Genomic DNA, 22,819 nt, shown 5'->3' on the forward strand with positions numbered 1-22,819 from the left:
AAAGCTGCATATAGACAGTTGGACACTGTTATATGCATGAGCCCCCGCCATTATTTTTACACAAAATCGCGGGATAGAAGCCCGCCGCTGAGGGGACGGGGCCTTCTTCCTCAGCACTCACCAGCGCCATTTTCCTTCCACAGCTCCGCTGAGAGGAAGCTCCCCAGGCTCTCCCCTGCAGAATCACGGTAGAAGGGTAAAAAAGAGAGGGGGGGCACATAAATTTAGGCGCATTAATCATAATACAGCAGCTACTGGGTAAACACTAAGTTACTGTGTAATCCTTGGGTTATATAGCGCTGGGGTGTGTGCTGGCATACTCTCTCTCTGTCTCTCCAAAAGGCCTTGTGGGGGTCCTGTCCTCATTTAGAGCTTCCCCTGTGTGTGTGTGGTGTGTCGGTACGCGTGTGTCGACATGTTTGACGAAGAGGGCTATGTGGAGGCAGAGCAAGTGCAGTTGACTGACGTGTCGCCACCGACGGTGCCGACACCTGATTGGATATGTGGAAGGTGTTAAATGATAATGTAAACTCCTTACATAAAAGGTTGGATAAAGCTGATATCTCGGGCCAGTCAGGGTCTCAACCCATGCCTGATCCTACAGCGCAGAGGCCCTCAGGGTCTCAAAAGCGCCCACTATCCAAAATGGTTGACACAGATGTCGACACGGATTCTGACTCCAGTGTCGACGACGATGATGCAAAATTGCAACCGAAAATGACAAAAGCTATACGCTACATGATTATAGCGATGAAGGATGTTTTACACATATCAGAGGTAAACCCTTTCCCTGACAAGAGGGTTTATATGTATGGGGAGAAAAAGCAAGAGGTGACTTTTCCTCCTTCACATGAGTTAAATGAGTTATGTGAAAGAGCGTGGGATTCCCCAGATAAGAAAGTCCTGATTTCCAAAAGGTTACTTATGGCGTACCCTTTCCCGCCAGAGGACAGGGTGCGCTGGGAATCCTCCCCTAGGGTAGATAAAGCTCTCACACGCTTATCTAAGAAGGTGGCCCTGCCGTCGCAGGATACGGCCACCCTAAAGGATCCTGCAGATAGAAAGCAGGAAAGTATCCTGAAAACTGTTTATACACATTCAGGGACTCTACTGAGGCCGGCAATTGCGTCGGCGTGGATGTGTAGTGCTGTAGCAGTGTGGACAGATAATCTGTCTGAGGATATGGATACCTTGGACAGGGATACCATTATGCTGACCCTGGGGCATATAAAAGACACTGTCATATATATGAGGGATGCCCAGAGAGACATTTGCCTACTGGGCTCTAGAATTAATGCAATGTCAATTTCTGCCAGGAGGGTCCTGTGGACTCGGCAGTGGACAGGTGATGCCGACTCCAAAAAACACATGGAGGTGTTACCTTACAAGGGTGAGGAATTGTTTGGGGACGGTCTCTCGGACCTGGTTTCCACAGCTACTGCTGGGAAGTCAAACTTTTTGCCATATATCCCCTCACAACCTAAGAAAGCACCGTATTACTAAATGCAGTCCTTTCGCGCACAAAGAAGCAAGAAGGTCAGAGGTGCTTCCTTTCTTGCTAGAGGCAGGGGTAGAGGAAAAAAGCTGCACCTTACAGCTAGTTCCCAGGAACAGAAGTCCTCCCTGGCTTCCACTAAATCCACCGCATGACGCTGGGGCTCCACGGGTGGAGCCAGGAGCGGTGGGGGCGCATCTCCGACATTTCAGCCACCAATGGGTTCGCTCACAGGTGGATCCCTGGGCTATACAGATTGTGTCTCAGGGATACAAGCTGGAATTCGAGGTGATGCCCCCTCAACGTTACCTAAAATCGGCCCTGCCAGCTTCCCCCATAGAAAGGGAAGTAGTGGTAGCGGCGATTCACAAGCTATTTCTCCAGCAGGTGGTGGTAAAGGTTCCTCTTCTTCAACAGGGAAAGGGATACTATTCCACAATGTTTGTGGTACCGAAACCGGACGTTCGGTCAGACCTATATTAAATTTAAAGTCCCTGAACATTTATCTGAAAAGATTCAAGTTCAAAATGGAGTCGCTCAGAGCGGTCATTGCAAGCCTGGAAGAGGGGGATTTTATGGTGTCTCTGGACATCAAGGATGCTTACTTGCATGTCCCCATTTATCCGCCTCATCAGGAGTACCTCAGATTTGTGGTACAGGACTGTCATTACCAATTCCAGACGTTGCCGTTTGGGCTCTCCACGGCACCGAGAATATTTACCAAGGTAATGGCAGAAATGATGGTGATCCTGAGAAAGGAAGGAGTTACAGTTATCCCATACTTGGACGATCTCCTCATAAAGGCGAGGTCAAGGGAGCAGTTGCAGATCAGCGTAGCGCACTCACAGGAAGTGTTGCAACAGCATGGCTGGATTCTGAATATCCCAAAGTCGCAGCTGATTCCTACGACGCGTCTGCCCTTTCTGGGCATGATTCTGGACACAGACCAGAAGAAGGTGTTTCTCCCGACGGAGAAGGCTCAAGAGCTTGTGACTCTAGTCAGAGACCTCTTAAAACCGAAACAGGTGTCGGTGCATCACTGCACGCGAGTCCTGGGAAAGATGGTGACATCGTACGAAGCCATTCCCTTCGGCAGGTTCCATGCGAGGATCTTTCAATGGGATCTGTTGGACAAATGGTCCGGATCGCATCTTCAGATGCATCGGCTGATCACCCTGTCCCCCAGGGCCAGGGTGTCTCTTCTGTGGTGGATACAGAGTGCTCACCTTCTCGAGGGCCACAGGTTCGGCATACAGGACTGGGTCCTGGTGACCACGGATGCGAGCCTCCGAGGGTGGGGGGCAGTCACTCGGGGAAGAAACTTCCAAGGGTTGTGATCAAGTCAGGAGGCTTGTCTGCACATAAATATCCTGGAACTAAGGGCCATATTCAACGCCCTGAGTCAAGCGGAGCCCCTGCTTCGCAACCAACCGGTGCTGATTCAGTCAGACAACATCACCGCGGTGGCTCATGTAAACCGCCAGGGCGGCACAAGAAGCAGAGTCGCGATAGCGGAAGCCACCAGGATTCTTCGGTGGGTGGAGAATCACGTGCAAGCACTGTCAGCAGTGTTCATTCCGGGGGTGGACAACTGGGAAGCAGACTTCCTCAGCAGGCACGACCTTCACCCGGGAGAGTGGGGACTTCATCACAAAGTCTTCATTCAGATTACAAATCGATGGGAACTGCCACAGGTAGACATGATGGTGTCCCGTCTCAACAAAAAGCTACAACGGTATTGCGCCAGGTCAAGAGACCCTCAGGCGATAGCTGTGGACGCCCTGGTAACACCGTGGGTGTTCCAGTCGGTCTGTGTGTTTCCTCCTCTTCCTCTCATAACCAAGGTGCTGAGAATCGTAAGAAGAAGAGGAGTGAGAACAATACTCATTGTTCCGGATTGGCCAAGAAGGTCTTGGTACCCGGAACTGCAAGAAATGCTCACAGAGGACCCATGGCCTCTGCCTCTCAGACAGGACCTGTTGCAACAGGGGCCCTGCCTGTTCCAAGACTTACCGCGGCTGCGTTTGACGGCATGGCGGTTGAACGCCGGATCCTAGCGGAAAAAGGCATTCCGGTGGAAGTTATTCCTATGCTGATAAAGGCTAGGAAGGACGTGACAGCAAAGCATTATCACCGCATATGGCGAAAATATGTTGCTAGGTGTGAGGCCAGGAAGGCCCCTACAGAGGATTTCCAACTGGGCAGATTTCTGCACTTTCTACAGTCTGGAGTGACTATGGGCTTGAAGTTGGGATCCATAAAGGTCCAGATTTCGGCCCTATCCATTTTCTTTCAAAAGGAACTGGCGTCTCTTCCTGAAGTTCAGACGTTTGTTAAGGGAGTGCTGCATATTCAGCCCCCTTTTGTGCCACCAGTGGCACCTTGGGATCTCAACGTGGTGTTGGGTTTCCTGAAATCCCACTGGTTTGAACCACTTAAGACCGTGGAGCTAAAGTATCTCACGTGGAAGGTGGTCATGTTGTTGGCCTTAGCTTCGGCTAGGCGTGTGTCAGAATTGGCGGCTTTGTCATGTAAAAGCCCCTATCTGGTTTTTCATATGGACAGGGCAGAATTGCGGACTCGTCCCCAATTTCTGCCAAAGGTGGTGTCATCTTTTCGTTTGAACCAACCTATTGTAGTGCCTGCGGCTACTCGTGACTTGGAGGATTCCAGGTTACTAAATGTAGTCAGGGCTTTGAAGATTTCTGTAGCCAGAACGGCTGGAGTCAGGAAAACTGAGTCGCTGTTTATCCTGTATGCCCCCAACAAGTTGGGTGCTCCTGCTTCAAAGCAAACCGTTGCCCGCTGGATCTGTAACACGATTCAGCAGGCTCATTCTGCGGCTGGATTGCCGCATCCAAAATCAGTGAAAGCCCATTCCACAAGGAAGGTGGGCTCTTCTTGGGCGGCTGCCCGAGGGGTCTCGGCATTACAGCTTTGCCGAGCTGCTACTTGGTCGGGTTCAAACACATTTGCAAAATTCTACAAGTTTGATACCCTGGCTGAGGAGGACCTTGAGTTTGCCCATTCGGTGCTGCAGAGTCATCCGCACTCTCCCGCCCGTTTGGGAGCTTTGGTATAATCCCCATGGTCCTTACGGAGTCCCCAGCATCCACTAGGACGTTAGAGAAAATAAGATTTTACTCACCGGTAAATCTATTTCTCGTAGTCCGTAGTGGATGCTGGGCGCCCGTCCCTAGTGCGGACTTTCTGCAATACGTGTATATAGTTATTGCTTAATAGTGGGTTATGTTATGTTGGCATCCATTGTTTGATGCCCTGTTGTTGTTCATACTGTTGACTGGATAAGTGTATCACAAGTTATACGGTGTGATTGGTGTGGCTGGTATGAGTCTTACCCGGGATTCCAAAATCCTTTCCTTATAATGTTTGCTCTTCCGGGCACAGTTTCCTTAACTGAGGTCTGGAGGAGGGGCATAGAGGGAGGAGCCAGTGCACACCAGATAGTACTAAATCTTTCTTTAGAGTGCCCAGTCTCCTGCGGAGCCCGTCTATTCCCCATGGTCCTTACGGAGTCCCCAGCATCCACTACGGACTACGAGAAATAGATTTACCGGTGAGTAAAATCTTATTTTTGCTTCACTATACTGGTCTTTTGGCTGGACAATAAAAACAAGCATTTAATTACACAGTACTTATGTGTTACTGGTTTCGTTTTTTGCTTTTTTGTTTCACTTACAATTATTGCCTACTCTCCCCCTCAATCCTAGAATGGTAGGTGGCTCTCCCACATCTCGCCCACACCCTGCCGCTTCCTACTGAAGCAGGCAGGGTGAAGATAAGACACTGAAAGCACAACTCTGAGGGGGCGGGGCTAAAAGTCACATTTGCGTCATTTAGCCTTGTCCCTACCCGTGGACCTGCAAATAGATATTTCCCTGTTTTGGGGCAGGGCCTAGTAACGTGGCACTCTGGTACCGCCCCCAGAAGTGTCAGGCTGCATCTCCTCTCCAGACTTCTCCCGGAGAGGAGCCCAAAAAAGTGGGTAACTTTGATTTAACTTCATGGGGTATCCTTGCTTACCCCTCTCTCCACAACTGGTTTGATGGGCCAGACTGACTCTTATAAGTATTGTCCTAAGGATCTAGGGAATGAGGTACAGCTCTGAAGTTTTGACTTGTATATCCTAGTGGAGGCTCCCCTTTTTGGTGTAGCTAAACATTTAGTGCCCTGGAAACTTGTGGGAAGATACCAGAGAAAATGTGACCTGGTGACTGGGTTAAACATTTTTGTCTTTGCAGAAGCTTTCTGGCTTAAAAAGTCAGAGATTAATGCTGGTTACACATTTAAGACGATCACTCTGCTGATCGAATAAAATGCTCCGGTACGTGGAACATTTGTACAATCAATGTGACCCCTGTACTCACTGAGCTAGCGATAGCACATATTGGGGGGAATTCAAATGTTTGAGAAGTCGGTTGGGTGTCTGTTTTTTAGATAGGAAAAAAACAGACACCCAACTGACTTTTCAAACAATTGAATATCCCCCAGTGTATGTTTTTCTATGGGATCGGGAGGCCAGGCATTTTAAAATAATATACTGCACATAGGATATGTTTCCCATAACGACCACTTTATCAGTTAACACTAATTTATTTTTTTATTTGTTAACAGTTTCTTAATTAGCTCAGCAAATTCTGTTGCGATGGATTGCACCTGAATGAGGAGGGGGCTGCGGTGCTGGGGGGAAGGATGGTTAGTAGGTTGGAGGAGCTTTTAAACTAGGAGCCTGGGGGGAGGGTTTGGCTAGAAACTATGGGTCATGCAGTGAGAATAGTAGGGATGATGGTAGTGAGATAAATGGGGATGGAGAAGGGGGGAGGGAAAGTGCAGCCGGAAAGGGTATTTACATGGGTTCTAATAAGGGTATTAAGAAAGGTTTAACTAATAACAATTATGTGTCATCATTACAGCATATAGAAAATGAAGTATGGAGCATTAGGGAAAACACTTATGTCAGGGCGGTGAATTTAAACGGAAACATTGGGTTGATCAAAGAAGAGTAAGGTGGGCAATATTAAGTACGGTGGGGTGGAGAGGGAGCGAGAAGGACAGTCAGTCCAGGACAGGACAGGATATCTTTAAAAAAAAAAAACTGATAAAGGAACCGCTAAACTAAAATGTATGCTTGCAAACGCAAGAAGTCTAGCAGGTAAAATGGGGGAATTGGAATTGTTAGCATCAAAGGCTGAGTATGACATTATAGGTATTACGGAAACATGGTGGGACGACTCTCACGACTGGGTTGCAAACTTGGAGGGGTATTCTCTTTTCAGGAGGGACAGGGCAAGCAAAAGAGGAGGAGGTGTATGTCTTTATGTTAAAGCATCTCTTAAACCATACTTAAAGGAGGCTATTTATGAGGAGACTGGCGATAATGTGGAGTCACTATGGGTTAAAATCTCAAGTGGGGTTATTGATGCAAAAAAACGAGTCATAGGCATGTGCTACAAACAGCCGGATATTAGCATACAGCATACATGAGGAAGAACAACTCTTGCAGCAAATCGAAACGGCTGTGGGATTGGGGGACATCCTTGTGATTGGGGATTTTAATTATCCTGATATAAATTGGAGTCACGATTCATGTGTTAAAGCGAGGGGCAACAGGTTCTTAAATATGTTAAAGGATCACTACTTGTCTCAATTAGTCGAGGACCCAACTAGGGGTAAAACTACTCTGGATCTAGTAATTACCAATAATGTGGACATTATATCAAACACTAAATTGGGGAGGCTTTGGGTAACAGTGATCACTATATGATCACATTCGACATCAGTTTCAGCAAACATAGCTACAGGGGTTCAACCAAAACATTTAACTTTAGGAAGGCTAATTTCAGTATGCTGAGATGTGCACTTAACGATATTGAGTAGGAAGTTTTGTTTCATAACAAGAACACTTCGGAAATGCGGGATGCTTTAAAAGGGTTGCTGGATAGCAATATTCATAAATTTATTCCCATGGGCAGTAAACGCAGGAGTACTAAACTCAAACCGATGTGGTTTAACAAGAAGGTTAAGGCAGAAATGGATAAAAAGAAAAAGCGGGCTTTTAAAGCATATAAATCGAATGGAAAGGAGGAGTCTTTCAAGTATTACAAGGAATGTAATAAAAAACGCAAAAAAGCAATAAGAGCAGCTAAAATGGAAAATGAAAAGCAAATCGCTGTAGAGAGTAAAACCAATCCTAAAAAGTTTTTTAAATATGAAAACGGTAAAAGGTTAAAAAAGGAGAATATAGGTCCATTAAAAGATGAATTTGGAGTATTGATAAATTATGACGAAATAAAAGCGGAAATACTGAACAAATTTTTTTCATCAGTGTTCACCAGAGAAGAACTGATGGTGGGAGTAGAGCATAACAATTGTGACAGTAATAATCCCACATAGGTTCACTCTGTTAGACGTATAATGAATACAGTAATCCAAGTATTGTGAATAATCATAATCACAGTTTACGTTCTGCATCACAGCAGCTTAAAGACAATCGAGCACACAGCCCATTTGTTATATTTGCTATAGTGATCTGGTCTATCACTCCCTGACAGAGGATAATTCAGTCTGTTACATTTTTTGCAACAGTGTTTGAGGGAGACATAGTATCTCATCCCACCACTTAGGGATTAATAAACACTTGAAAATCTATCTCCATTTATGAATCACTCCCAAATTAAAGGATAATACGGACTGAATATATGAGGAGTGCTTCTCGCTGTTATTTCTGCTGGTGTTAACCAGTGGACCACTGTGTAATATATACAGTGGTGACAATTTACACATCACGACACAATATTATTACCGATATTTGGATCGCTTATTGAGCATTAATAGGAGTCATATCAGGTGTCCCAGCGCTAGATTTTAATACTTTATTTCCTACTATTCTCTATCTTTTTAAATATTTCGCTTTTTAGATAGGTGGGGAGTTTATTTAAAACAGTATAATAAAAGTTACGTTTTAATCCATGATTCAATAGTTATTATAGCCATTTGACTATGTGCACCACAATGCTACCTCTTTTTCTTTTTTGATAGTAATATAGGTATCCTAGGTAGCAGGTAGCACATCCCCTATAAATATACACAGAATTTGAAACTAACATGTTACATGGGGATTAAGTCTCATACCGGTGCGGAAACATTTGTTTTTGTTAGTAATAATTCATGGTTAGATACTTGTTTAAGTGAAGTAGTCCGGGAGAGACTAAGCAAAATTAATATTAATAAATCACCTGGTCCTGATGGTCTTCACCCGAGGGTTCTTGTGGAGCTTAGTTCACAACTAGCACGACCCCTATACTTGATTTTCAATAGTTCAATTAGATCAGGCATGGTACCGAAGAATTGGCGTATAGCTGAGGTAGTGCCATTATTTAAAAAGGGATCCAAAAATCATCTGGGTAACTACAGACCGGTTAGTTTGACGTCTATAGTGGGGAAAATATTGGAAGGAATTCTAGGGGACAGCATACAGGGGTATCTACAGACCGCTATAATTATTAGCAAGAACCAGCATGGGTTTGTGAGGGACAGATCATGTCAAACTAAATTAGCTTCTACGAGGAAGTGAGCAAAAAACTTGATCAGGGAAAAGCAGTGGATGTGGTCTACCTAGATTTTGCAAAAGCCTTCGATACAGTGCCTCACAGGAGACTGATCATCAAATTAAAGGAGCTTGGCCTAGAAAAAACTATTTGCACATGGATAAGTAACTGGCTGGATAGCAGGGTACAGCGAGTAGTGGTCAACGGGATGTCCTCAACCTGGTCCCCAGTAGTCAGCGGAATACCACAAGGGTCCGTACTCAGGCCACTACTGTTCAACATATTTATCAATGACCTAGGAATAGGCCTGGAAAGCACAGTGTCAATCTTTGCAGATGATACTAAACTGTGTAAGGTAATTAATTCGGAATTAGATGTGGAATCCTTGCAGAATGATTTATCTAAACTTGAATTCTGGCCGTCTAAATGGAAAATGAAGTTCAATACAGACTAATGAAAGGTTATGCATTTCGGGACTAAAAACAAACTTGCAGCCTACATATTAAATTGGGAACATCTAGGAGTAATAGTATTGGAAAAAGATTTGGGGGTACTCATTGACAATAGGCTTAATAACCGTACGCAATGTCAAAGCGCAGTAAAGAAGGCAAGTAAGGTGCTAGCGTGCATAAAACGGGGACCTGAGACAAGGGACTCGGTTGTAATCCTGCCGCTGTATAAATCATTGGTACGTCCGCACCTGGAATATTGTGTTCAGTTTTGGTCACCACTGTATAAAAAAAGATATCGGTGAACTCGAAAGGGTTCAAAGGCGAGCTACTAAATTGATTAAAGGCCTAGAGGGACTGTATTACGAGGAAAGGCTTACTAAGTTGAATATGTATACACTAGAAAAGAGGCACCTAAGAGGAGATATTATTAATATCTTCAAATATGTAAAGGAACATCACAAAGAGTTATCAGAGGAATTATTTATTAAAAGAACACAGTTTAGGACACGTGGGCACTGGCTGCGGCTAGAGGAGAGAAAGTTCCCGAACGCAACGGAGAAAAGGGTTCTTCACTGTTAGGGCAATAGGGATTTGGAATTCCCTACCATGGAAGGTTGTAATGGCGGACTCTGTAAATGGATTTAAAAAAGGATTGGATACATTTCTGAATGAAAATTATATCCAAGGTTATAATATTTAAAATATTAACGTGGTTAATCCGGGGGTAATATGAGTTATAGTTGTTAACTAGTCATAAAGCATTACTTCAGCGGGTATGTTAGAATCATCACAACTTAATACGTGTTGAACACGATGGGCAATTTGCCTCTATTCAACCTCAATTACTATGTTTACAATTGGAAACAAAAATGATAAAACAAAACTGGGTAATAACAAACAGTTATAGAGGTAGGAAGGCCCTGCTCACAATCTATAGGAAGCATACACACCTATACAATAATTGGTCTGATTGGCTCAATGTTTGTATAGATGTGAACCCAGCTTAAGGGACCTTTATTACATCTCCCTCCCCCATGCTTTATATGGTAATTACTACATGACTGCAATTTGTTCTGGGAATGTTTGAGAAAGGAAAAGCATGGCTTGTAGTGTAGATTGTGGCTTATAATTAGTTGTGATAGGCTAAAAGCCAATCATTCGACATCCTGTGCCAAGGCGTGATATGAGCGCGGTCTATCCCATGTTCAATTGCCTTGTGCCAAGCTTTGGTATATTTGTACAATGGGCATTGGTCACAGCTGCACCATTCAGCAAGCAGGTTCTTCGGGACCTAGGCACATCCTAATGTCAAAGGCCGCGTGTGCAAAAGTGCATACACACTGGGCGTTTTTGCCCAGCGTGTATGTACAGCGATGATGTGAACATCGCTGGCAGGATAATAGCTCAGTGCATACACACTAAACGATTTTCCCTGTGCCCAGCGATGTTCACGGGGGGATGAAGCATTTTCCACAGTAGGAGACTGTGGAAAGTGCTTCACTCAGCTGTTCAAACAGCCAGACGGATGGCGCGGCGGCGGCCAGCAATGATGCGGGAGCGCGCATCAGCGCTCGGCCATACACACTGTCTGAATCTGAGCTCAAAATGCCAAAAGCGAGGAATTTTGAGCTCAAAATCGCCCAGTGTGTATGGGCCTTTAGCAAAATGGCTATTGCTACCAGCATTCCAATGAGCTGCCTGTGTCAGAGTGAATCACTCAATCATTCATAAGCTGCAGCAGCGCAGAGGTGCTTCAATTATTTCTTCCCCCAGGGGAGCTGAGGACGGAGCAGTGCAATGAGTTGTACATGTACTAGAGAAAATACACTAACCAGTTCAAGTGGACAGAATATGAATTTGGGGCACAGTGGCAGGTGGGGAGTTTGACTGGGGCAGTATACCTGTCAAACCGTAACGCAGGTGTCCTAAGGCGAGCTCAGGTAGGACAGAAACCTCCCATGGAGCAGATGGGCAAATGCTCATGTGTGGCAGTATGGCATGTGCTCATGGGTAAGTAGTGATGGATTTTGGAGGGATTGATGAGTGATATGACATGGGGGTAGATTTGGGAAAAATAAGAGAAGATAATTGATTAAATTAAAATAGTACTTGACACACCCTTCAGTGCACTATAAGTGCTGGAATACATTTCTGCGGGTTCGGTGTGAAATACAGCTTGTTGGGATGCCGGAGGTATCCCAACAATGACGATCCTGACGTCGGAGGGGGTATTTTTTATCACCCTCCCTCCCCTAACCTTAACACTCTGGGAGTAGTGGCTTAGGCTAACCCCCACTTTAATTACTAACCCTCCCCCAGTGCCTGACCCATAACCCCCCCAGGCCCTAACTCTAACAATGACCCCAATACTTACCTTTGGGATGTCGGCCCTCAGTGTTCCAGCACCGGTGTTCCGAGTGAAGTCAGGATTCCGGCAATGGTCATATGACCGCCGGCATCCTAACTGACGGAATGCGAAACACATCCCATTTCTGCACAGTCCACATTAACTCACTGAAAGCATAATATGTACCAGGCCACAATAAATTAGGATTTTTTTTACCTACCGGTAAATCCTTTTCTCGTAGTCCGTAGAGGATGCTGGGGTCCACATTAGTACCTTGGGGGAATAGACGGGTCCCTTAGGAGCCATGGGCACTTTAAGAGTTTAATAGTGTGGGCTGGCTTCTCCCTCCCTCTATGCCCCTCCTACCAGACTCAGTCTAGAAACTGTGCCCGAGGAGACGGACATACTTCGAGAGAAGGACATACACAGATAGTGGTGAGATTCACACCAGCTCACACATAACAACAGAAATTCAAGCTAACCAGCTTGAAACAATTCAGCAACAGCTGAACAACAGTACTTAACCAAGTAACAATGCAGTACTTAACTAAGTAACAAATGCAGGAAAACGAAGCGCTGGGCGGGTGCCCAGCATCCTCTACGGACTACGAAAAGGATTTACTGGTAGGTAATTAAAATCCTATTTTCTCTTACGTCCTAGAGGATGCTGGGGTCCACATTAGTACCATGGGGATGTACCAAAGCTCCCAGTATGGGAGGGAGAGCGCAGAGGCTCCTGCAGAACTGACTGACCAAACTTTAGGTCCTCAGAAGCCAAAGTATCGAACTTGTAGAACTTAGCAAACGTGTTCGATCCTGACCAAGTAGCCGCTGAGCAGAGCTGTAAAGCCGAGACACCCCGGGCAGCCGCCCAGGAAGAACCCACTTTACGAGTAGAGTGGGCCTTAATGGATTTTGGACATGGCAAGCCTGCCATAGAATAAGCATGCTGGATAATACACCTGATCCAGTGAGAAATCGTCTGCTTAGAAGCAGGCCACCCAACATTGTTGGGATAATAAAGGACAAACAGAGCGTCCGACTTTCTGTGACGAGAAGTTCTCTTCACATAAATCTTCAAAGCCCTTACAACATCCAAGGATTTTGAAGTAATTGAGGAGTCAGTAGCCACTGGCACCACAATAGGTTGGTTGATTTGAAAAGCCGACACAACTTCTGGAAGAAATTGCTGACGTGTCCTGAGCCCAGCATTATCTTCATGGAAAATCAAGTAGGGGCTCTTGCAGGACAATGCCCCCAATTCCAACAAACGTCTAGCAGATGCTAATGCCAATAGTTTGACCACCTTCCAAGTAAGGAACTTGACATCAACCTCCTGTAAAGGTTCGTACCAATCCGACTGCAGGAACTGCAACACCACATTAAGATCCCAACGTGCCGTAGGAGGCACAAAGGGAGGCTGGATGTGCAGAAACCCTTTCAAGAAAGTCTGAACCTCAGGGAGGGCAGCCAATTGTTTCTGGAAGAAAATGGACAAGGCCGAAATCTGGACTTTTATTGAGCCCAACCTCAGGCCCACATCCACACCTGCTTGCAGAAAGAGGAGAAACCGCCCTAGTTGAAACTGCACCATAGGAAACTTTTTGGATTCACACCAAGACACGTACTTTTTCCAAATTCGATGGTAATGTTCAGACGTTACTCCTTTCCTAGCCTGTATCAGGGTAGGAATAACCTTGTTCGGAATGCCCTTCCGAGCTAAGATCTGGCGTTCAACCTCCATGCTGTCAAACATAGCTGTGTTAAGTCTTGATAAGCGAACGGCCCCTGTTGCAGAAGGTGCTCTCGAAGAGGAAGAGGCCTTGGATCTTCCAACAGTAACTCCAGAAGAGTTACTGTCTTGGCCAGTCCGGAGCAATGAGGATCGCCCGAACTCTTGTTCTTTTTATTAGTTTGAGAATCCTTGGGATGAGTGGAAGTGGAGGGAACACATACACTGACTTGAACACCCACGGAGTTACCAGGGCGTCCACCGCCACTGCCTGTGGGTCCCTTGACCTGGAACAGTACCTCTGAAGCTTCTTGTTGAGGTGGGAGGCCATCATGTCTATTTGAGGTACGCCCCAAAGACTTGACACCTCTGCGAACACCTCTGGGTGGAGGCCCCACTCTACCGGAAGGAGATCGTGTCTGCTGAGAAAGTCCACTTCCCAGTTGTCCACTCCCGGAATGAAGATTGCTGACAGCGCCACCGCGTGCTTTTCCAGCCAGAGGATGATTTTTGTTACCTCTGACATTGCAGCTCTGCTCTTTGTTCTGCCTTGTCGATTTATGTAGGCCGCTGTCATTACATTGTCCGACTGAACCTGAATGGCCTGATCTTTCAGCAGATGTGCCGCTTGGAAAAGACCATTGTACACGGCCCTTAGTTCCAGAATGTTTATCGGAAGGATGGATTCCAGACTTGACCACCTTCCTTGGAAGTTTTTTCCTTGGGTGACTGCTCCCCAACCTCTGAGACTTGCATCCGTGGTTATCGAGGATCCAATTTTGAATCCCGAACCTGCGGCTATCTAGTAGGTGAGAAGTTTGCAGCCACCAGAGGAGCAATATTCTGTCTTTCTGTGACAGATGTATCCTCTGGTGCATGTGAAGATGAGATCCCGACCATTTGTCCAGGAGATCCAGTTGGAAAGACTGTGCATGAAATCTTCCATACTGTAGAGCCTCGTAGGAGGCAACCATCTTTCCCAGAAGGTGAATGCACTGATGAACCAATAACCGGGCTGGCTTCAGCACATCCCGGACCATCGCTTGTAACACCAACGCTTTCTCCTCTGGCAGAATCACCCTCTGTACCTCTGTGTCGAGGATCATCCCCAGGAAGGACAGTCTTCTTGTCGGCTCCAAATGCGACTTTGGAAGATTCAGGATCCACCCGTGATCCTGGAGTAATTGAGTTGAGAGAGCAATGCTCTGTAACAGCTTCTCCCTGGAAGACGCTTTTATCAGCAGATCGTCCAGATAAGGAATTATGTTCACCCCCTGCTTGTGGAGGAGTAGCATCATCTCCGCCATGATCTTGGTGAACACCCTTGGTGCCGTGGAGAGGCCAAACGGCAGTGCCTGGAACTGATAGTGACAGTCCAGCAGCGCAAATCTGAGATAAGCCTGGTGAGGCGTCCGGATCGGAACATGAAGGTACGCCTCCTTGATATCCAGGGATACTAGAAATTCCCCCTCCTCCAGACCTGAGATCACCGCTCTCAGAGACTCCATCTTGAATTTGAATTCCCTCAAATAAGGGTTCAATGACTTTAGTTTCAATATTGGCCTGACCGAACTGTCCGGTTTCGTCACCACAAACGGGTTTGCGTAATAACCATTGTTTGTTAAGCGAGGTGGAACTGGAACAATAACATTTGACCTTAGCAATTTTTGAATGGCTTCCTGTAGGATCGCACTTTCTGTCAGCAAAGCTGGTAAGCCTTATTTGAAGAATCTGTGAGTTGGGAGTTCTTGAAACTCCAGTCTGTACCACTGGGTAACAATATCTTGTACCCAGGGGTGGGTCTAGGCCTGATGACGCCCAGACATGACTGAATTTTCTTAACCTTGCTCCCACCTGCCCGATCATCAGACTGGGAGGTCCACCGTCATGCCGAGGATTTTGAGGAAGCAGAACCGGGTTTCTGTTCTTGTGAACCTGCTGGTGCAGGTTTTCTGGATTTCCCCCGACCTCCTCTAAAGAAAGTGGAAGGGGGTTTGGACTTCTTAGCTACCATGCGGTCCGAAAGGACTGCATGGTAGACGTAGGATAAGATTTCCTAGCAGGTGGTGTAGCTGAGGGAAGGAATGTTTACTTATCCGCAGTTGCCGTGGAGATCCACGCATCTAACGCTTCACCAAACAGAGCCTGACCTGTGAAGGGTAGGTTCTCCACTCTCTTCTTGCATTCCGCATCCACAGACCATTGGCACAGCCAGAGTCCCCTGCGTGCCGAGATAGCCATGGAAGAAGCCCTCGCATTGAGGTGGCCAAGGTCCTTCATGGCCTCCACCATGAAACCTGCAGAGTCCTGTATGTGACATAAGAACAATTCAATGTCACTTCTATCCATACAATCTAATTCCTCTAGTAATGTGCCTGACCACTTTACTATGGCTTTAGAAATCCACGCACAAACAATAGTAGGCCTTAAAGCTACACCAGTAGCTGTGTATAAAGATTTGAGTGTAGTCTCAATCTTATGGTCAGCCGGCTCTGTTAAAGTGGTGGACCCTGGGACAGCACAGGATACAGAGTTCTTAGACATGTTTATGTGAGCTATACACAGGGATTAAAGTGGGCGGGAATGAGGTGGAACTGAGTTCCACCACCTGTAATGGTAGGGGGAACTAGTTCCACCTCCTCCATTGCCCTGCACAGTAATTTCAACAGAAAAGCCCACCCCATCATCTGCGTCAAACGATGATACAGGCGGCACTAGTGTTGCTGATGAGCTGCAGCCACCTACTCCTTCCTCAGGTCCTGGTGCCTCCATGGTCCTGCTCCAAGAGTTCCACCACCTCACCAGGCAGCAAACGGTGGGTTATACCTTGTAAGCTATACTTCACCAGTGTAGGGTATTGTGCTGGCCCAGGGCGCCCCTGACTGCGCCGCACTACAGTACCGCTGAGCCCTCCGGAGCGCAGCCTGTCAGAGCTGCGTTCCTACCCTTGTGCCACCATTTCCCGCCAGTTACTTACTTTTCAGGGCACCGGCATCATACTCCCTACTCCATCTTCTGGCCCTGTTAGGGGGAGGCGGCCGTGCTGCGGGAGTGAGCGGTCGCCTCGTGGGCTAGCGATCAGCACTCTCAGGAGCTCAGTGTCCTGTCAGCGGGGATAGAGAACCATTAACCTCTAGGGTTGGTTCCTACTCCCCCCCCCCTAAGTCCCACGAAGCAGTGAGGTTGTTGCCAGCAGCCTCCCTGTACCTAACTCTTTTAAAAAATAATAAAACTGGAAAAACTCCTAGGAGCTCCCCTAGCTGTGACCGACTCCTCCAGGCACATTTTCTAATCTGAGTCTGGTAGGAGGGGCATAGAGGGAGGAGCCAGCACACACTATTAAACTCTTAAAGTGTCCATGGCTCCCAAGGGACCCGTCTATACACCCATGGTACTACTGTGGACCCCAGCATCCTCTAGGATGTAAGAGAAAGACTGCTTGATATATGTACAACACTTATTCAGCCCCCTAAGGGCTATAAACTGTGAAACTGAAAAATGCAGCAAAAATTATCTTTTGTGATTGAAGTAGAAGGCTAGTTTGTTAGTGTCTGAAGGGATGCAGAAAGATGTACGGCCTGATGGGAGGAGTTGAGTGTATCTGGGGCATGTAAAGTACAAATTAGAGTTCATGGATTAGTACTACTCTGCAAAAACAACATCTTGCTCTTTATGAAGCATTATTTAGATGAGAGAAATGATGGACAGTCTCTGATTTGCACAGTATTTCATCCTCCTGTAAAGGGACAGGGGCAAACGCAGGATTTCTAGAGAGGGGTTTCCAAATTCCAAATGCAATCCACATATCCCACTCTACGGAACATTGGAGCAGTTCAGGAGTCTGGTGGGGCTGTAGAAGATAGATATATATATATATATATATATATATATATATATATATATATATAAAAATACAGAATGTCAAAGGGAGCTGTATATGTTGATTATGTATAATACTCTTCCGGATTATGACCACAAAGTGATAAAAAAACACTTGGTTTATTCACATATTATCTATGCACATTATACTTTGATGAACATAGATTATCACATAAAAATCAAATGGTGAACATATTTAAAATACAGATTCCAATTTTGTTGAAGACATGATATAATCCGTGTATTCCATCCAATAGTATTTTATACAGGATGTCTGATGTTCTCACAGAAAAACCATACCCGGCGCGTTTCGTCCCAAAGGACTTCATCAGGGGTTCATGTCAATCAATATTGGAAGAGTTATGGGGGAAAGAAACCGATTTAGCGGTAATGTTGTTCCCACAAGTAAATTCAAGGAATTAAAATCAAAACAAAATCACGCTGAGTGCACCAGTGTTCACCATTGGTCCAGCCCTCATATAAGTGCAAACTGGGAGGTTGTGCTGTTGTATTCCCTATCAGCTACAACCACACTTATAATGATCCGGCTTTGAATAGTGACAGGCTCTCCTGAACAACACTGCTGTTCAGGAGAGCCTGTCACTATTCAAAGCCGGATATGTGTTTATTCTGAGGACGGAACGTGTTGCTCCGAAACGTCAATTTTCTAAATACACTTCTACTTGCTGAAAGACTCTCCGTGTGCGGTTATTGCTGGACACTTATTTTGGATTTTGACATGCACCGGAGGAAGCTGTATTTATGTTTGTGAGTGCCGGTACACACTGGATGTATATATATGTACATATATACACATATATATATATATATATATATATATATACACTGCTCAAAAAAATAAAGGGAACACTTAAACAACACAATGTAACTCCAAGTCAATCACACTTCTGTGAAATCAAACTGTCCACTTAGGAAGCAACACTGATTGACAATCAATTTCACATGCTGTTGTGCAAATGGAATAGACAACAGGTGGAAATTATAGGCAATTAGCAAGACACCCCCAATAAAGGAGTTGTTCTGCAGGTGGTGACCGCAGACCACTTCTCAGCTCCTATGCTTTCTGGCTGATGTTTTGGTCACTTTTGAAAGCTGGCGGTGCTTTCACTCTAGTGGTAGCATGAGACGGAGTCTACAACCCACACAAGTGGCTCAAGTAGTGCAGCTCATCCAGGATGGCACATCAATGCGAGCTGTGGCAAGAAGGTTTGCTGTGTCTGTTAGCGTAGTGTCCAGAGCATAGAGGCGCTACCAGGAGACAGGCCAGTACATCAGGAGACGTGGAGGAGGCCGTAGGAGGGCAACAACCCAGCAGCAAGACCGCTACCTCCGCCTTTGTGCAAGGAGGAACAGGAGGAGCACTGCCAGAGACCTGCAAAATGACCACCAGCAAGCCACAAATGTGCATGTGTCTACTCAAACGATCAGAAACAGACTCCATAAGGGTGGTATGAGGGCCCGACGTCCACAGGTGGGGGTTATTCTTACAGCCCAACACCGTGCAGGACGTTTGGCATTTGCCAGAGAACACCAAGACTGGCAAATTCGCCACTGGCGCCCTGTGCTCTTCACAGATTAAAGCAGGTTCTCACTGAGCACATGTGACAGAGTCTGGAGACGCCAAGGAGAACGTTCTGCTGCCTGCAACATCCTCCAGCATGACCGGTTTGGCAGTCTGTCAGTAATGGTGTGGGGTGGCATTTCTTTGGGGGGCCGCACAGCCCTCCATGTGCTCGCCAGAGGTAGCCTGACTGCCATTAGGTACCGAGATGAGATCCTCAGACCCCTTGTGAGACCATATGCTGATGCGGTTGGCCCTTGGTTCCTCCTGATGCAAGACAATGCTAGACCTCATGTGGCTGGAGTGTGTCAGCAGTTCCTGCAAGACGAAGGCATTGATACTATGGACTGGCCCGCCCGGTCCTTAGACCTGAATCCAATTGAGCACATCTGGGACATCATGTCTCGCTCCATCCACCAACGCCACATTGCACCACAGACTGTCCAGGAGTTGGCGGATGCTTTAGTCCAGGTCTGGGAGGAGATCCCTCAGGAGACCATCCGCCACCTCATCAGGAGCATGCCCAGGCATTGTAGGGAGGTCATACAAGCACGTGGAGGCCACACACACTACTGAGCCTCATTTTGACTTGTTTTAAGGACATTACATTAAAGTTGGATCAGCCTGTAGTGTGTTTTTCCACTTTAATTTTGAGTGTGACTCCAAATCCAGACCTCCATGGGTTAATAAATTTGATTTCCATTGATAATTTTTGTGTGATTTTCTTGTCAGCACATTCAACTATGTAAAGAACAAAGTATTTAATAAGAATATTTCATTCATTCAGATCTAGGATGTGTTATTGTAGTGTTCCCTTTATTTTTTTGAGCAGTGTATATATATATATATATATATATATATATAGATATATATATATAGATACACATACATACATATACACACACCTACATATACCTTGATCTTTTTATACACTGGAATACAGCACTAGTAATTAACACTACTCCTTTGGCACTCCAGCTGTTGTTGAACTACACATCCCAGCATGCCCTGCTATATTGTAGTTTTAGAATGGCCAAATACCAAAACTGTAGCAGGTCATGCTGGGATGTGTAGTTTAACAACAGCTGGAGTGCCAAAGGTTCCCCATCACTGTATAAAACATTTAACTAATATAAATAACATAAGTGGTCAGGGAAAGTTTAAACATCCCATAGTAAATAAATACCCAAACATTATAGAACCACTAGGAGACAGAACTGCACTTTCTAAGCACACATTCTTCCACCTCATGGGAGGACCCCGTCTCATCTTCTTGGCAGCTACTCTTTGGCCCAGTGCACTGATTGAGTGCTCAGAACCACACACACAGCAAAGTCTGTAGAAGACGCTTCTACCACTGGGCATGTGCAGCAGCTCTGCTCTGTCACTTTAACTGCATGTTGTGCCGGAAGCTCTAGTAATGGTATCATATACAGTACTATTGCTATTGTGGTTATAATTTGAGCTGCTGGAAAAGTAGAGGGGGGTTTCTGGGCAACCCGGAAACCCCCCTGTGTTTGCCTATAGACTTTATTTTTCCAAGACCTCAGGGGTGCTGATATAATCAGATATTATATGCTGTTAATGCAACACTTTTTTACACCTTCCATAAGTGCTGCAGCCTGCAGCAAGAAAGCACAGGCAAAGTTAGAAAAAGCCTGCACTTGCCTCTGGAATGGGTTAACAATATTCTGAAATAAAGACTCACAGTTTCTGATTTAGTCTCAAAGAGATCATCTCGCCCACCTACACCCGATTTAACTGTTGCCCATATCCAAAGGAAATAAAGAGTCATCTCCTGGCTGTCAATTTATTTTCAGACCTGTATGTGGTTTCTTTGGCAAAAACCACCAAAGGTTATTTCTGTGAGGTTTTATTGCACACAAACTCTTCATACTTTTTTTTTTAATCATAGGAATGACGATAAATCTGTATTTTACATTCTAAACCCTGAAATGATTGAAGTTTTGTTGTTTGTTTGTTTTTTGCTTTATTTGAAACCTAGAGTATACATACACTGTCCCTACAGCCAGCCTTTCAAATTCAAAATAAACATTTTTTTTCCGCCCAAAAGCGTAACCACTTGTATTAGAATAGAATTATGACTGACAGGAGCATTTATTAGCAGATGAAATATGCCAGCATTATTTCACTTCTCCTACTGGGCCTAATGCTGATTTATATGCTAACACGATGGTTCGTGTACAATAGCTTAATTTAGTAAGGATGCAGGAGGAGGTGCACAGGGCCGTCTTTTCGTATGGGCTCAATGGGCACTTGCCCAAGGGCCCCAGGAGTACAAGGGCCTTATGCTGGCCATACATCAGGACGATATCTTTCCAACCAGCCAACTAGTTGGCTGGTTGGAAAGATAATCTGGCAGTGTGTGGGAGGAAACGATTATCAGCCGTTTGCTCCCACACGCTGTAAAACGGCCAGAAACGGTCTGTCCAACTAGTTGGGAAAATCAAACCTGTTTGATTTTCCCAACTAATCGTTCAGGTGTAGGGGAAACTCTCCCCCCAACTGAACGATAAGTAGGTGGACACAGGCTGACAGTGTCCACCTAATTTTGTCACCATCACTGCTGGCCAGCCCAGGATCCCAGCGGCGGCATTGGAGCAGGAGTAGTGATGAGGTTCAGGGGCAGCTGCGGCAGTCCATCAATGCTGCCGTGCTGCCTTTGTCATCGCGGCGGCAGGAGGAGAAGCAGGGACGGGCTGCGGGAGTACTTCACTCCTGCCCCGGGACATCAGGACTCGTCAGCGGCGGCATTGGAGGGAGCAGTGATGGGGTTCAGGGGCAGCTGCGGCAGTCCATCACTGCTGCCGTGCTGCCCCTGTCACTCCGGGACCCCTGTCGGCGGTGGAGGGTGAGCGGGAGCCGGGAGGAAGATTAGGGCAAGTAGAGAATATCCCCCTTCCAACGCCCCCGTGATAACTATATGCCCCGACACCATATTTCTCCGCCTTTCCTGGTGAGCACATACACGAGGACTATAAACCCCTTCACTGCAGTGTCCCCTGCCAACCTCCCTCCTGCGATGCCCCTTAAAAAAAAAAAAAAAAAATATATATATATATATATATATATATATATATATATAAACCAAGTAGCCGGCACTCGCAGAGACTAATAGAAGACAATAATGCAGTTGCTTTAAAGCAACTGCATTATTGTCTTCTATTAGTCTCTGCGAGTGCCGGCTACTTGGTTTCTATTTCACTGCTTTTGCTTAAGCAGGGCACCGGAGCAAGCTGCATGTGTATTTTTGGGAGTGCCAAACCTTGTTGTCTACTATATATATATATATATATATATATATATATATATATATTAAGGAAAACGGCACTCAGGGATCACAACATAATGAACTTATTGGTTTTTTATATATATATCTATATCTATATATATATATATATATCTATATATCTCTCTCCTATATAATAGCCCAGATCTGTGATTTTGTGATTCATTTGCTAACGCTGGGCGGAGTCACAACAGTGGGCGGAGTTAGTCAAATGAGTCACAGATCTGGCCAAATCTCCACCCCCCCCCCCCCCCCTTTTCACGGGAGGGCCCCTGTTTTCGTCAGTGAGGGGGCATGCCGAGCGCTCTGTGAGCTGCTGGCATGCCCCCAGGGGCTGATTATGAGTCCGGGGGGCACAGGGTACTTGAGACAGGGGAGCCCTATCTCATTGCTGTGCCTGCTGTGGTGTTGGGGGCGTGGCCTAATCGCGCCACGCGAGGCCACGCCCCCTCAT

This window comes from Pseudophryne corroboree, chromosome 9 (assembly GCF_028390025.1).
Source record: "Pseudophryne corroboree isolate aPseCor3 chromosome 9, aPseCor3.hap2, whole genome shotgun sequence".
Classification (NCBI taxonomy): Eukaryota; Metazoa; Chordata; class Amphibia; order Anura; family Myobatrachidae; genus Pseudophryne; species Pseudophryne corroboree.